A 13,248-nucleotide genomic window follows, 5' to 3' on the forward strand; every position below is an offset into this window, starting at 1 on the left:
GCTGGACTCGTTATCCCAGGAGCTCTCAGGGTTAGATGTTTATCTGAGTAGTCTCACTGAAGAGTATTGTTAAAACTAATGCAGCCAGTCACTTGATGCATTTGTAGTGTACAAGTTGCCAATGAGGACATTTGAAAATGATTACAGTAGAGCTAAAAAGCAGAGCCTGGAGAATTAGCAGCTCGAAAGAATGCTGATTATTTATTGAAGAACAAAAATAGAGCAGAATATACAGAGCTGTTCACTTGCCTTTTGTAAACTTCACCCTAGCAAAGCACTTCGCATTCCAATGTCTAATGCCCCCACTTTGGTGTTGGCGTCAGCATTACCTGCCAAATTTCCTGTCAATCAGGGCATACTGTGTTTTCCAGAAGAAATCTGCAAAGGATGCCAGGGCTCAAGGTGCATCAAGTGAAGCCTTTGGAGAAAATCATGGAAGTCATTCACAGCCTGGGGAATGCTGAAATTGATAACGACTGTATAACTGGCTTGGAGGTTTTAACACATTCATTCACCCTCCCAATGACTTACACTCCATTGTGCTTAAGGTGGTATCTTTGTGCTGTCATGGAAAATGGTAAGTACTGTATTGACTGGTACAATATGCTAACCAGTGGCTTTGTGCTTATACTGGGGCATTTTCCATTTCAACAGAAATATTTCAAGCTGAAGAGGCGAGGACCTGTACATAAGTATAGCAACAATCAGCATTGCCTTTAGCACTTATAGCACTAGGTCGGACACAAACACCTTTTAGTGAGATGTCACAGGGAACACAAGGTGAGTCATAAATTGCGGATGAAGAAGCCACCCAAGTAGGGGCTAAAGAATATCTGCTGATTGTCGTGAGATGTTCCCCTTTATCTCATGGGCCCCACCCATGTGATTCTAGCCTCATTAAAAGGAGAATCTTACATGAGCATGGGCAACTGAACAAATCACTTGTGTCAATGTACACAATCAGCTACCCCTTGACCACTGTTGTGAAGCAATGATTCTGAGATCAGCAAACTGCCAAGGACCACCACACATCTGAAATGGGTACCACAGAACAATGGGTGGTCAACAGAGTTGTAAATCTGAGACCATAATCTCTGTCCATAATTGTTCCCTTTCCTCCTTTTTTTAACCCGCCCCCTCCCCCCACCTCGCACCCCGATCTTATATAGTTTCTCTCTCTGTTTCCCATGACAGCTGGTAATTATTCCTCCATTCACGCCCGATCTAGACTAAACTTTTTCTAACTTCTGCCATTACCATCTCAAGTCAGCCCATCATTCCTTTTGTCTCTCAAATCTCTCCTTTCTTCCATCATACTACAGACCTTCCCTTTTGTGCTTTCCTCCTCTCCCCCTTTCAGTGTTCCTGAAGAATCTATTCATTTCGAACAATCAGCAGTTCTGGCAAAGGGTCATCGACCTGAAACGTTAACTCTGTTTCTCTCTCCACAGAAGCTGCCTAACCCGCTGAGATTTCCAGATTTTTCTGTTTTTATTTCAGATTCCAGTATCCGCAGTATTTTGCTTTTGTAGAGATGTAAATTTCACAGGAATACTATCAGTAATGTTGGCAACACTTTAGGGTCTAAAATCCAGGATGCAATAAATGGTGGTTTCAACACCCTTGGAAACCAGTTAGCCACTACCACATAAGAGGGTTTCAGGTGCAAAATACTCACTATCTTTCCCGTTTACTACTGGTATGTGGGCCCAAGAGATAAGAGATGTCTGATTAGTAATATTTATGGATAAGCACACTAATATCATCATCATCATCATAGGCAGTCCCTCGGAATCGAGGAGGACTTGCTTCCACTCTTAAAATGAGTTCTTAGGTGGCCGAACAGTCCAATACGAGAACCACAGTCTCTGTCACAGGTGGGATAGATAGTCGTTGAGCGAAGGGGTGGGTGGGACAAGTTTGCCGCACACTCTTTCCACTGCCTGTGCTTGATTTCTGCAAGCTCTCGGCGATGAGACCCAATGCATGCAGTGTTCATGAGACCGGTGCCAATAATATTCACAAAGAGAGAACTCATTGGGGTTCATAAGCTGTGTCTTCCAGACTGCTCACAATAGTCCTATACAAGACGAGGTAGGGTTCCGAAAGTGTTTCAGTGTGCAGTACCTTTATATGGTTAATCACAAAAACAAGCATGAAATTAATACATAAATGCGTTTCTACTACATGCAGTGAGTGCGTAATATGAGTGCGGCAGTTGGCGAGAGGTGGGAGCAGCGTCGGAGCGGCCTATAAAGGCCCAGCGGGAGCTCGAGTGTCAGCGGCAGTTGGCGAGAGGTGGGAGCAGTGTCGGAGCGGCCTATAAAAGGCGTACCGGTGCAGCTACAGCGGGAGAGAAAGCAAAAAAGATGTAGAAAGGAATCAAAAGGTGACGTCACAGCCAATGGGGTAAGTGATTGGCTGGTGATTGGTGAGTAGCTTTTCTTTTTATTTTTATATCAGTAAGTAAACTGTAACATTGTTATTACCAATTTAAGGGTATCTAAGGGTTAAGGCATGGCAGGAGAGCTCGGTCACGTGATATGCTGCTCCTGTGCCATGTGGGAACTCAGGGACGCTTCCGGTGTCCCTGACGACTACGTGTGTAAGAAGTGTATCCGCCTCCATCTCCTGATGGACCGCGTTGCGGAATTGGAGCTGAGGGTGGATTCACTCTGGAGCATCCACGATGCTGAGAATGACATAAGTGGCACGTGTAGTGAGTTGGTCTTACCGCATGAGAAGGATCCACAGCCAGCTAGGGAATGGAAGACCAGCAGGAAGAGTAGTACAAAGAAGGTAGTGCAGGGGTCCCATCTGGTCATCCCCCTGCAAAACAGATACACTGTTTTGAGTGCTGTTGAGGGAGATGACTCATTAGGAGAGAGCAACAGCAGCCAAATTCATGGCACCGTGGCTGGCTCTGTTGTACAGGAGGGCTTAAAAAAGAGTGGAAGAGCGATAGTGATAGGGGATTCAATCATAAGGGGAATAGATAGGCGTTTCTGCGGCCGCAATCGAGACTCCAGGATGGTATGTTGCCTCCCTGGTGCAAGGGTCAAGGATGTCTCCGAGCGAGTGCAGGACATTCTGAAAAGGGAGGGAGAACAGCCAGTTGTCGTGGTGCACATTGGTACCAACGACATAGGTAAAAAAGGGATCAGGTCCTACGAGACGAATTTAAGGAGCTAGGAGTTAAATTAAAAAGTAGGACCTCAAAAGTAGTAATCTCGGGATTGCTACCAGTGCCACATGCTAGTCAGAGTAGGAATTGCAGGATAGCACAGATGAATACGTGGCTTGAGCAGTGGTGCAGCAGGGAGGGATTCAAATTCGTGGGGCATTGGAACAGGTTCTGGGGGAGGTGGGACCAGTACAAACCGGAAGGTCTGCACTTGGGCAGGAACGGAACCAATGTCCTAGGGGGAGTGTTTGCTAGTGCTGTTGGTGAGGAGTTAAACTAATATGGCAGGGGGATGGGAACCAATACAGGGAGACAGAGGGAAACAAAAAGGAGACAAAAACAAAAGACAGAAAAGAGATGAGTAAAAGTGGAGGGCAGAGAAACCAAAGGCAAGAAACAAAAAGGACCATTGAATATAAAAGGGCTGCAGGAGGGGTAAAAACTAAAAATCATGGTTTAAAAACTAGGATGAAAACACTCGACCTAAATGCACGCAGCATTAGAAATAAAGTAAATGAGTTGATGGCACGAATCAATACAAATGGGTATGATTTGGTGGCCATTACAGAAATATGGTTGCAAGGTGGCCAAGACTGGGAATTAAACATACAGGGGTATCTGACGATTCAGAAAGATAGGCAAGAAGGGAAAGGAGGTGGGGCAGCTCAGTTAATAAAGGATGATATCAGGGCAGTTGTGAGGGATGATATTGGCTCCAATGAACAAAATGTTGAATCATTGTGGGTGGAGATTAGAGATAGTAAGAGGAAAAAGTCACTAGTCGGCGTAGTTTATAGGCCCCCAAATAATAACTTCATGGTGGGGCGGGCAATAATCAAGGGAATAATGGAGGCATGTGAAAAAGGAACGGCAGTAGTTATCCTACATATAGATTGGTCAAATCAAATCGCAGGGGGTAGCCTGGAGGAGGAATTCATAGAATGCATACGGGATTGTTTCTTAGAACAGTATGTAACAAAGCCTACAAGGGAGCAAGCCATTTTGGATCTGGTCCTGTGTAACGAGACAGGAAAAATAAACGATCTCCTCGTAAAAGATCCTCTCGGAATGAGTGATCACAATATGGTTGAATTTGTAATACAGATTGAGGATGAGGAAGTTGTGTCAGAAACAAGCGTACTATGCTTAAACAAAGGGGACTACAGTGGGATGAGGGCAGAGTTGGCTAAAGTAGACTGGAAACAAGGACTAAACGGTGGCACAATTGAGGAACAATGGAGGACTTTTAAGGAGCTCTTTTATAATGCGCAACAAAAATATATTCCAGTGAAAAAGAAGGGCGGCAAGAGAAGAGATAACCAGCCGTGAATAACCAAGGAAATAAAGGAAAGTATCAAATCAAAGACCAATGCGTATAAGGTGGCCAAGGTTAGTGGGAAACTAGAGGATTGGGAAAATTTTAAGCAACAGCAAAGAATGACTAAAAAAGCAATAAAGAAAGGGAAGATAGATTACAAAGGTAAACTTGCGCAAAACATAAAAACAGATAGTAAAAGCTTTTACAGATATATAAAACGGAAAAGAGTGACTAAAGTAAATGTTGGTCCCTTAGAAGATGAAAAGGGGGATTTAATAATGGGAAATGTGGAGATGGCTGAGACCTTAAACAATTATTTTGCTTCCGTCTTCACAGTGGAAGACACAAAAACCATGCCAAAAATTGCTGGTCATAGGAACGTGGGAAGGGAGGACCTTGAGATGATCACTATCACTGGGGAGGTAGTGCTGGAAAGACTAATGGGACTGAAGGTAGACAAGTCCCCTGGTCCTGATGAAATACATCCCAGGGTATTAAAAGAGATGGCGGAAGTTATAGCAGATGCATTTGTTATAATCTACCAAAATTCTCTGGACTCTGGGGAGGTACCAGCGGATTGGAGAACAGCTAATGTAATGCCTCTGTTTAAAAAAGGGGGCAGGCAAAAGGCAGGTAACTATAGGCTGGTTAGTTTAACATCTGTAGTGGGGAAAATGCTTGAAACTATCAATAAGGAAGAAATAGCAGGACATCTGGATAGGAATAGTGCAATCAAGCAGACGCAGCATGGATTCATGAAAGGGAAATCATGTTTAACTAACTTACTGGAATTCTTTGAGGATATAACGAGCATGGTGGATAGAGGTGTACCGATGGATGTGGTGTATTTAGATTTCCAAAAGGCATTCCATAAGGTGCCACACAAAAGGTTACTGCAGAAGATAAAGGTACGCGGAGTCAGAGGAAATGTATTAGCATGGATAGAAAATTGGCTGGTGAACAGAAAGCAGAGAGTCGGGATAAATGGGTCCTTTTCCAGTTGGAAATCAGTGGTTAGTGGTGTGCCACAGGGATCAGTACTGGGACCACAACTGTTTACAATATACATAGATGACCTGGAAGAGGGGACAGAGTGTAGTGCAACAAAATTTGCAGATGACACTAAGATTAGTGGGAAAGCGGGTTGTGTAGAGGACTCAGAGAGGCTGCAAGGAGATTTGGATAGGTTAAGCGAATGGGCTAAGGTTTGGCAGATGGAATACAATTTCGGAAAGTGTGAGGTCATCCTCCTTGGGGAAAAAAACAGTAAAAGGGAATATTATTTGAATGGGGAGAAATTACAACATGCTGTGGTGCAGAGGGACCTGGGGGTCCTTGTGCATGAATCCTAAAAGGTTAGTTTGCAGGTGCAGCAGGTAATCAGGAAGGCAAATTGAATGTTGGCCTTCATTGCGAAAGGGATGGAGTACAAAAGCAGGGAGGTGTTGCTGCAACTGTATAAGGTATTGGTAAGGCCGCACCTGGAGTATTGCATGCAGTTTTGGTCACCTTACTTAAGGAAGGATATACTAGCTTTGGAAGGGGTACAGAGACGATTCACTAGGCTGATTCGAGAAATGAAGGGGTTACCTTATGATGATAGATTGAGTAGACTGGGTCTTTACTCCTTGGAGTTCAGAAGGATGAGGGGTGATCTTATAGAAACATTTAAAATCATGAAAGGGATAGACAAGATAGAGGCAGAGAGGTTGTTTCCATTGGTGGGGGAGACTAGAACTAGGGGGCACAGCCTCAAAATACGGAGGAGCCAATTTAAAACCGAGTTGAGAAATAATTTCTTCTCCCAGACGGTTGTGAATCTGTGGAATTCTCTGCCCAAGGAAGCAGTTGAGGCTGGCTCATTGAATGTTTTCAAGTCAAAGATAGATAGATTTTTAAGCAATAAGGGAATTAAGGGTTACGGGGAGAGGGCGGGTAAGTGGAGCTGAGTCCACGACCAGATCAGCCATGATCTTATTGAATGGCGGAGCAGGCTCGAGGGGCTAGATGGCCTACTCCTGTTCCTAATTCTTATGTTCTTATGTTCTTATGTCATCACGTCGGCAGGTGCAATGAAAGCAAGCATTCACAAGCAATATTTTCTGCCAATGATCTGAGACCACCTGCACGTTCATGGGGCTGAATCCCTTTCTGTTAAAAAAATTGCAAGTGTATGAATGCCAACATGCATGCAGTGACCAGCACCTTGCACTTGTGGAGTGCCATCACCTCAGAAGAATGGGGCCACCTCTCCAGTGGCTCATGCATTCCAAAGTTCATCTTTATCTATGCTACGCACATTCAAACAGGGCACCAGTACTCGCTTGATGCAACAGTGTGTCACAGTGTCTGAATAAGAAGCAAGAAAAACTTGCGACAGTGGAAATCAGAAGTAAAAGCACAAAATTCTGGAAATGAACAGCAGGCCTGTCGACATTAGTAAAGTCGAGATGGATTAACATTTCAAGTACAGGCCCAGAGCTGGAAGATATTGGCTGAACAAAATGGGGGAAAGAAAGAGAATATGGTGAGATGATCACTGCATATCATCCATCAGTTTTCACTTCTTTCCAGATTATCTGAATACTGATTTGCTGACCATTTAACTTATAACTCCTTTCTCTGACAGTAGTCAGCATTTATCATGGTTGACTGTTACTTCTCGATCTCTTCTCCCCCATATTTTGTTTTGTTCAGCCTGATTAGCCTGTCCAGTTCCTCAGGGTCTACATGTAAAACCTTAACCTTTCTTTGATGTTTACAGATTCCGACAGACCTGCTCCGTATTCCAGATGTCTTGCTGGGGCTTAAAAGAGTCTCATGTTGTAGAAGGTAGTGTAGCAGTGCCCTTGCGCCATGCATAAATCACTACTTAGTTGCAGGACCTGCAGAGGTATGTGGGGCTAGCTTTTCCACTTTTTTTGCATGCTTAATGTCCATTTTACAGCTGAAATGATGTATAACACCCATATATTGCCCATTTAGCCAAAAAATAGAAACTGACGGGCATTTTTCGAAAACTTATCGCCGAGCGTTACTTTTCCCATGTGCGTAAAGCTGGGAAAAAATATTAGCGCCCGCACACTTTTTGGGGGCGGAATCAAAGTGGGCAAAATCAATGCCTATAATATTGCCCAGCGTGACTTTCCGCACGGAATTAATGCCAAGATTCAATAATACCGCCCGCCCACTTTTTTTTTGTCGTAAAGATCACATTTGGCGAAACTAGCGGCCATGAGATCGCCCAATGTCACTTTCACGACCTCGCACACATATCGACCAAAATATCGCTCGCCCAAAAAAACGCCCGGAAAAAGTGGAACTAATCGGAACTAATCACAGCGTTATGAACGCCATGTTCTACATCACATGTTGAATCCTTTGAAAGGCTGCTGTGCTTCAACCTCGGGGGAGTTTGGATGTACTCTGGTGGTTGTTGGAGTTGATGTGAATACCTGTACAAACATCTTGTCCATACTGTGACCAATTGGAATTTAATAGGTGTCTTCGTCAGGACATTCATTGTTTGTGACCAATCGGTGGAAAACAAAGAGCTATTGCAATGGGGCTGTTCTTTTTCACCCTTTCTTGATTAACAATTACATGCTGCAGATGCAAGACAGCCGAAGGTATGCTCTGCAGCATTATGTGCCCAATGTAAGACATGCCAGACTGATGAGGAGGACCAGACATTACACCCCCCGCAAGTACAGGGACAAGCGATCTTACCTCGACTTGCTCGACATCACCTGCCTTTAGAGACTGCGCTTCCACAAAGGGGTTATCACTGAGGTATGCCAGCTCATAAGGGGAGATCTGCAGCCTGCCAGCACCATCAGTACTGCACTGTCCGTCGAGGTCAAAGTCACCGCGGCACTGTCATTCTACGCGTCGGGTTCTTTTCAGGCCTCAGCTAGCGACATTTGCATTAGACAGGTCACTGAAGCCCTGTACGCACGCAGGAGGGACTTGATTAGCTTCCATATGACCAGGGAGGCACAGAGTGAGAGGGCTCTAGGATTCTCCAGTTCTAAAAACTGACCCAAGGTGCAGGGAGCAATTGACTGTACGCACATCGCAATACGGGCACCTTTTCAGGATGCAGAGGTTTTCAGGAACCGCGAGGTATTCCACTTCCTGAATGTGCAACTCATTGTCGACTACCAGCAAATTATAATAGCAATGAATGCTAAATTTCCAGGCAGCATCCATGAAGCTCACATCCTGCGTGAGAGCACTGTCTCTGACTTAGTTTAACAATCAGCCACAAGGTCAATGTTGGATCTTGGTGACAAAGAATATGGCCTCGCCACCTGGCTGATGACCGCCCTGTGTGACACCCACACTGAAGCTGAGAGGCGAAACAACGAGAGCCACAAAGCCACTCGCAATTTCGTGGAGAAAACCATTGGAGTGCTTAAGCAGCGCTTTAGATGCCTGGACTCAGAAGGCGAGCTCCAATACCGGGACCACTGGGGGTCCTCTGCCACGTGGTGGTGTGCTCCATGCTGCACAACTTGATGATCAGGAAAGGACAAGAATTGCATGATGAGTCTGACCGTCCATCTCACCAGAGAGAGCAAGAGGAGGATGAGGAGTCGGACGCTGACATCGGCCCAGACAATCAGGATGATGCTGAATCCATGCCCCCGCCCCCCTATAGACCACATGAAAGGGCCCATGGTGGCATGATAGCTGCAAGAGCCTTAATTAGGAGCTCATCAAAGAGCGCTTTGCCTGAAAGAACGTTGGTGTTATTTACAAGACTGACTTACTGCTGGGTGTGCAGGTCATACATCACTGGTAGGCATCACCTTGGTGACAGTGAAAGTTGATTGAAGTTAAGTGTAATTATACCCTTTGATGTTAATGAATCACCAGCGTGTAACGGTGCAGCTATCTGAGCCAATGCCCAACAGGGTTTTCTGAAACCATCAGTATTTCTGTAAAAAACAACCCTTTCCCCCCCCTCCCACCCCCGCTTCTCCTCCCCACCTCTACCCCTTCCCCTTCCCTTCCTGACTCCAAGTCGCCTGGCCGAGGAGCTCCTCAGGCGATGCTTCATTGGGGGGACTGGGGATGATGGCCGAACCGCTGCTTGGCCGGATATGGGAGAGGACGGTGCCGAGGTGGAAACGTGCTCCGAGCCAGAAGCAAGATATTCCTCCTGGCTCTCATGTGTGGTTGGCAATGGGGGTGCGGCATCTTGGGGTGCAGTGCCGCGCTCCGGGACCACTGGGAGCCCTCTGCCACCAGTGTTCCTGGCTACCAGCTCCAGGGCCTCCACCATCCCTTCCATGTTATATATTATTTGTTGGACAAAAATTCGGTGCCAACTATGTTCTTGGTGCTTAGTAGGCTTTTTGCTGTTAGTGAATCTCCCTCGAGCCTCCTACAACAGCCAAACAAGCACACACCAAAGCCACACACGCTTTCAGTCCCTCTGAGCTCCCTCTCTCTGTCTCCTCTTCTGCGCATGTCATGATGACCCTTGACCTCCTGAATCGTGGGAATCGAGCATTGCCATGCTGTTGCTAAGGATGGCAACACTTTACGGCAGAAGGTCAGAGAGATTTAACGCTACCGCCCATTTCATATCGCTCGCGGTAACGTCCATTTTCAAAAATGGAGACTAGGTGCTTTGAAAATGGGCGAGAAGCGGGCGATCTGAAAACCCATTTTTACCGCTGTGCCGGAAATAACGCCCATTTTTGGGCGATATGCACAAAAGTTTAAAATCTAGCCTGTGGGTTTGCATCCCTTAACAGACAGTCTCTGTTGTGTATGCATGCCTGTTTACTGTGTGATGTCTGTAACACTGTTATGCCACACTGAATGTACCCTTATACTGTACACACCTTACCTGTACACCAGAGGATGCTGCTGCTGGAGACCTAAGGGTTACCTGCACACTGCAGGTAACCCAGTATAAAAAGAAACTCACAGCTTGTTGTCCTCACTCAGGAGCTGTAAATAAAGGACTACAGGTCTACACAGTTTAAGTATCATACCCTGCCTCTTGGAGTCATTACTAAAGGTACACTGCAGTCTCCTCATAAACTGTTCGTCTGTAAGGTCCAGAAATCTGGAATGTCTGAGGCACTGCTGATCCCTTGGTTACATCTTGGCTCATAAAGATGAGTAACACCCTCCCCGCTTCCTTCCACAGGATATTAGAGCAGACAGCCATGATATACAAGACTGCTTGTTTCCCTATTGGCTGCTGCAATTTGTTTAGGAAACTGATACATAGTAGTGCCATTCAAAGCAAAGCAGCACCAACTTAAGGAAGAAAGTTGTTCATTGTTGACTGAACAATGTGATTGTTCTGGTCAGAATCAGAAGGGTACTGATAGTGTGGAGTTACGGCAGTAGGATGACAGATGGAGAGTGACAGCAGTCAGGTGACAGGTGGAGAGTGAGCAGTGGGGGACAAGTGAGAGTGAGCAGTGGGGGACAGGTGAGAGTGAGCAGTGGGGGACAAGTGAGAGTGAACAGTGGGGGACAGGTGGAGAGTGACGGCTGTAAGACGACAGGTGGAGAGTGAGCAGTGGGGGACAAGTGAGAGTGAGCAGTGGGGGACAAGTGAGAGTGAGCAGTGGGGGACAAGTGAGAGTGAGCAGTGGGGGACAAGTGAGAGTGAGCAGTGGGGGACAGGTGGAGAGTGAGCAGTGGGGGACAGGTGGAGAGTGAGCAGTGGGGGACAGGTGAGAGTGAACAGTGGGGTCAGGTGGAGACTGAGCAGTGGGGGACAAGTGGAGAGTGAACAGTGGGGGACAGGTGGAGAGTGACGGCTGTAAGGCGACAGGTGGAGAGTGACGGCTGTAGGGCGACAGGCGAGAGTGAGCAGTGGGGGACAGGTGGAGAGTGAGCAGTGGGGGACAGGTGGAGAGTGATGGATGTAGAGTAACAAGATGTTGTCACCTTCACTGCACCAACAGTAGGTAATTTGGGGGGATAGGACACTCTAAATCCTCTTCTCATCCAGCATTTGCTTATTCAATTTAAATCTCTGCAAACAGTATTTATTAGTCATTCGATAAAAGTGAAGTATGGCCTATAAATCCTGGAGGTTGGCTGCGTGTTGAAAACATGACGTAAAGACACCACCATTTTCACACTTTAAACCTGGGCAGAAATGGTTGCCATTAATATCAGTCTTAATATTTCAAAATTGGTGTCTAAATTGGTACTTTTCACATAATAGTATATCTTGGGCACTGAATGCAGAGATTGATTTATACATGTGGCCGATATCAAGGCTGCATAATTAGCTAAACAGACTTTTCTAGTTCCTACATTCCTGAACGATGTATTGTAACCAAATCAAAGGGCCTAAGCTCCAAATCAAAAAGCAAAATAATGACAGCCCTTGATGGAATCAATAATCCAGGCGAAGTCACACTGCCAGTTATTGCCCACCCACTAAGAAGCAGCATTTCAGCTTGCTCCCCAGAAAAGAACTAAGAAAATATAACTACCTCACACAGTAAGTTCAGGTTAGAAGCAATTCCTAGACTTATTGGGCCCAAGTTTCGAGCCGCGCCTAGAACAGCGCAGTCCCGACCTGGACGCCCGCGTGAATAAGGCTCCTCCCACGGCCAGCTCCTGCTTCCTCCTGACCCGACTCGACTCCCGCTTCCCGCCTCTGGACCGGACCCGACACTGACCCGACTTCCCCCCCCCGCCCCCGGACCGGACCCGACCCAACCCCCCGGACTGGACCCGACCCGACTCCCACTCCCCCGCTCCCCCCCGCCCCCGCCTCCGGACCAGACCCGACACCGACACCGACCCGACTCCCACTTCCCCCTGCCCCCCCCCCCCCCCCCCCGCTCCCGCCTCCGGACCGGACCCGACACCGACACCGACTTGACTCCCGCTCCCCCCCCGAACTGAACCGACCTCACTCCTACCACCTCCCCGACCCGCGCTCCCCCCGACCTGACCCAACGCCACCTACCTGTAAATCTGGTGCTGGGGACTGGCCCTGCCCGAAGTCTCGGGCCCGGCCCATTCAGCCTCCCTCCCCTTCTCCTTCCCCCCCTTCTCCTTCCCCCCTTCTCCTTTCCCCCCCCTTCTCCTTCCCCCCCACAATCTCCTTCCCTCCTTCCCCCCCATCTCCTTCCCCCCCATCTCCTTCCCTCCATCTCCTTCCCCCCATCTTCTTTCCCCCCATCTCCCCTTTATCCCCTTCTCCCCCATTCCTCCCCCTTCTCCCCCATTCCTCCCCCATCCCTCCCCCTTCTCCCCCATCCCTCCCCCTTCTCCCCCATCCCTCCCCCTTCACCCCCATCCCTCCCCCTTCCCTCCCTCTGCTCCCCCCCTCTCTCCCTCTACTCCCCTCCTCCCCTTCCCCTCGCTGTCAGAAACACAGATACTGACAGACAGAGAATGAGAGACAAACACAGACAGACAGAGAGATAGAGACACTGACAGAGACACACTGGGGGGGGGGGCATCCCAGCACGCTGTTAGAGGGCTCCCGGTGCTGCAGTCGGTAAGTAGAAAATGTTTTTTATTGATTTAAAAAAAAAATTATTTCTTATTATCTTATTAATTTTTTTTGATTGATTTATTGGTTGATTTATTGATGTATTTATCATTTATTATTGATGATGGCTCTTTATTTGTAAAACTGAAGTGTTTAATGTTTGTAAACTTCCCTTTAAACCCCCCCCCCCCATTCCCTACGCCTGATTTGTAACCTACGCCTGATTTTCTAAAGTGTAGACAAGGTTTTTTC

Source organism: Pristiophorus japonicus, chromosome 12 (genome assembly GCF_044704955.1).
Source record: "Pristiophorus japonicus isolate sPriJap1 chromosome 12, sPriJap1.hap1, whole genome shotgun sequence".
In the NCBI taxonomy this organism is placed as follows: Eukaryota; Metazoa; Chordata; class Chondrichthyes; family Pristiophoridae; genus Pristiophorus; species Pristiophorus japonicus.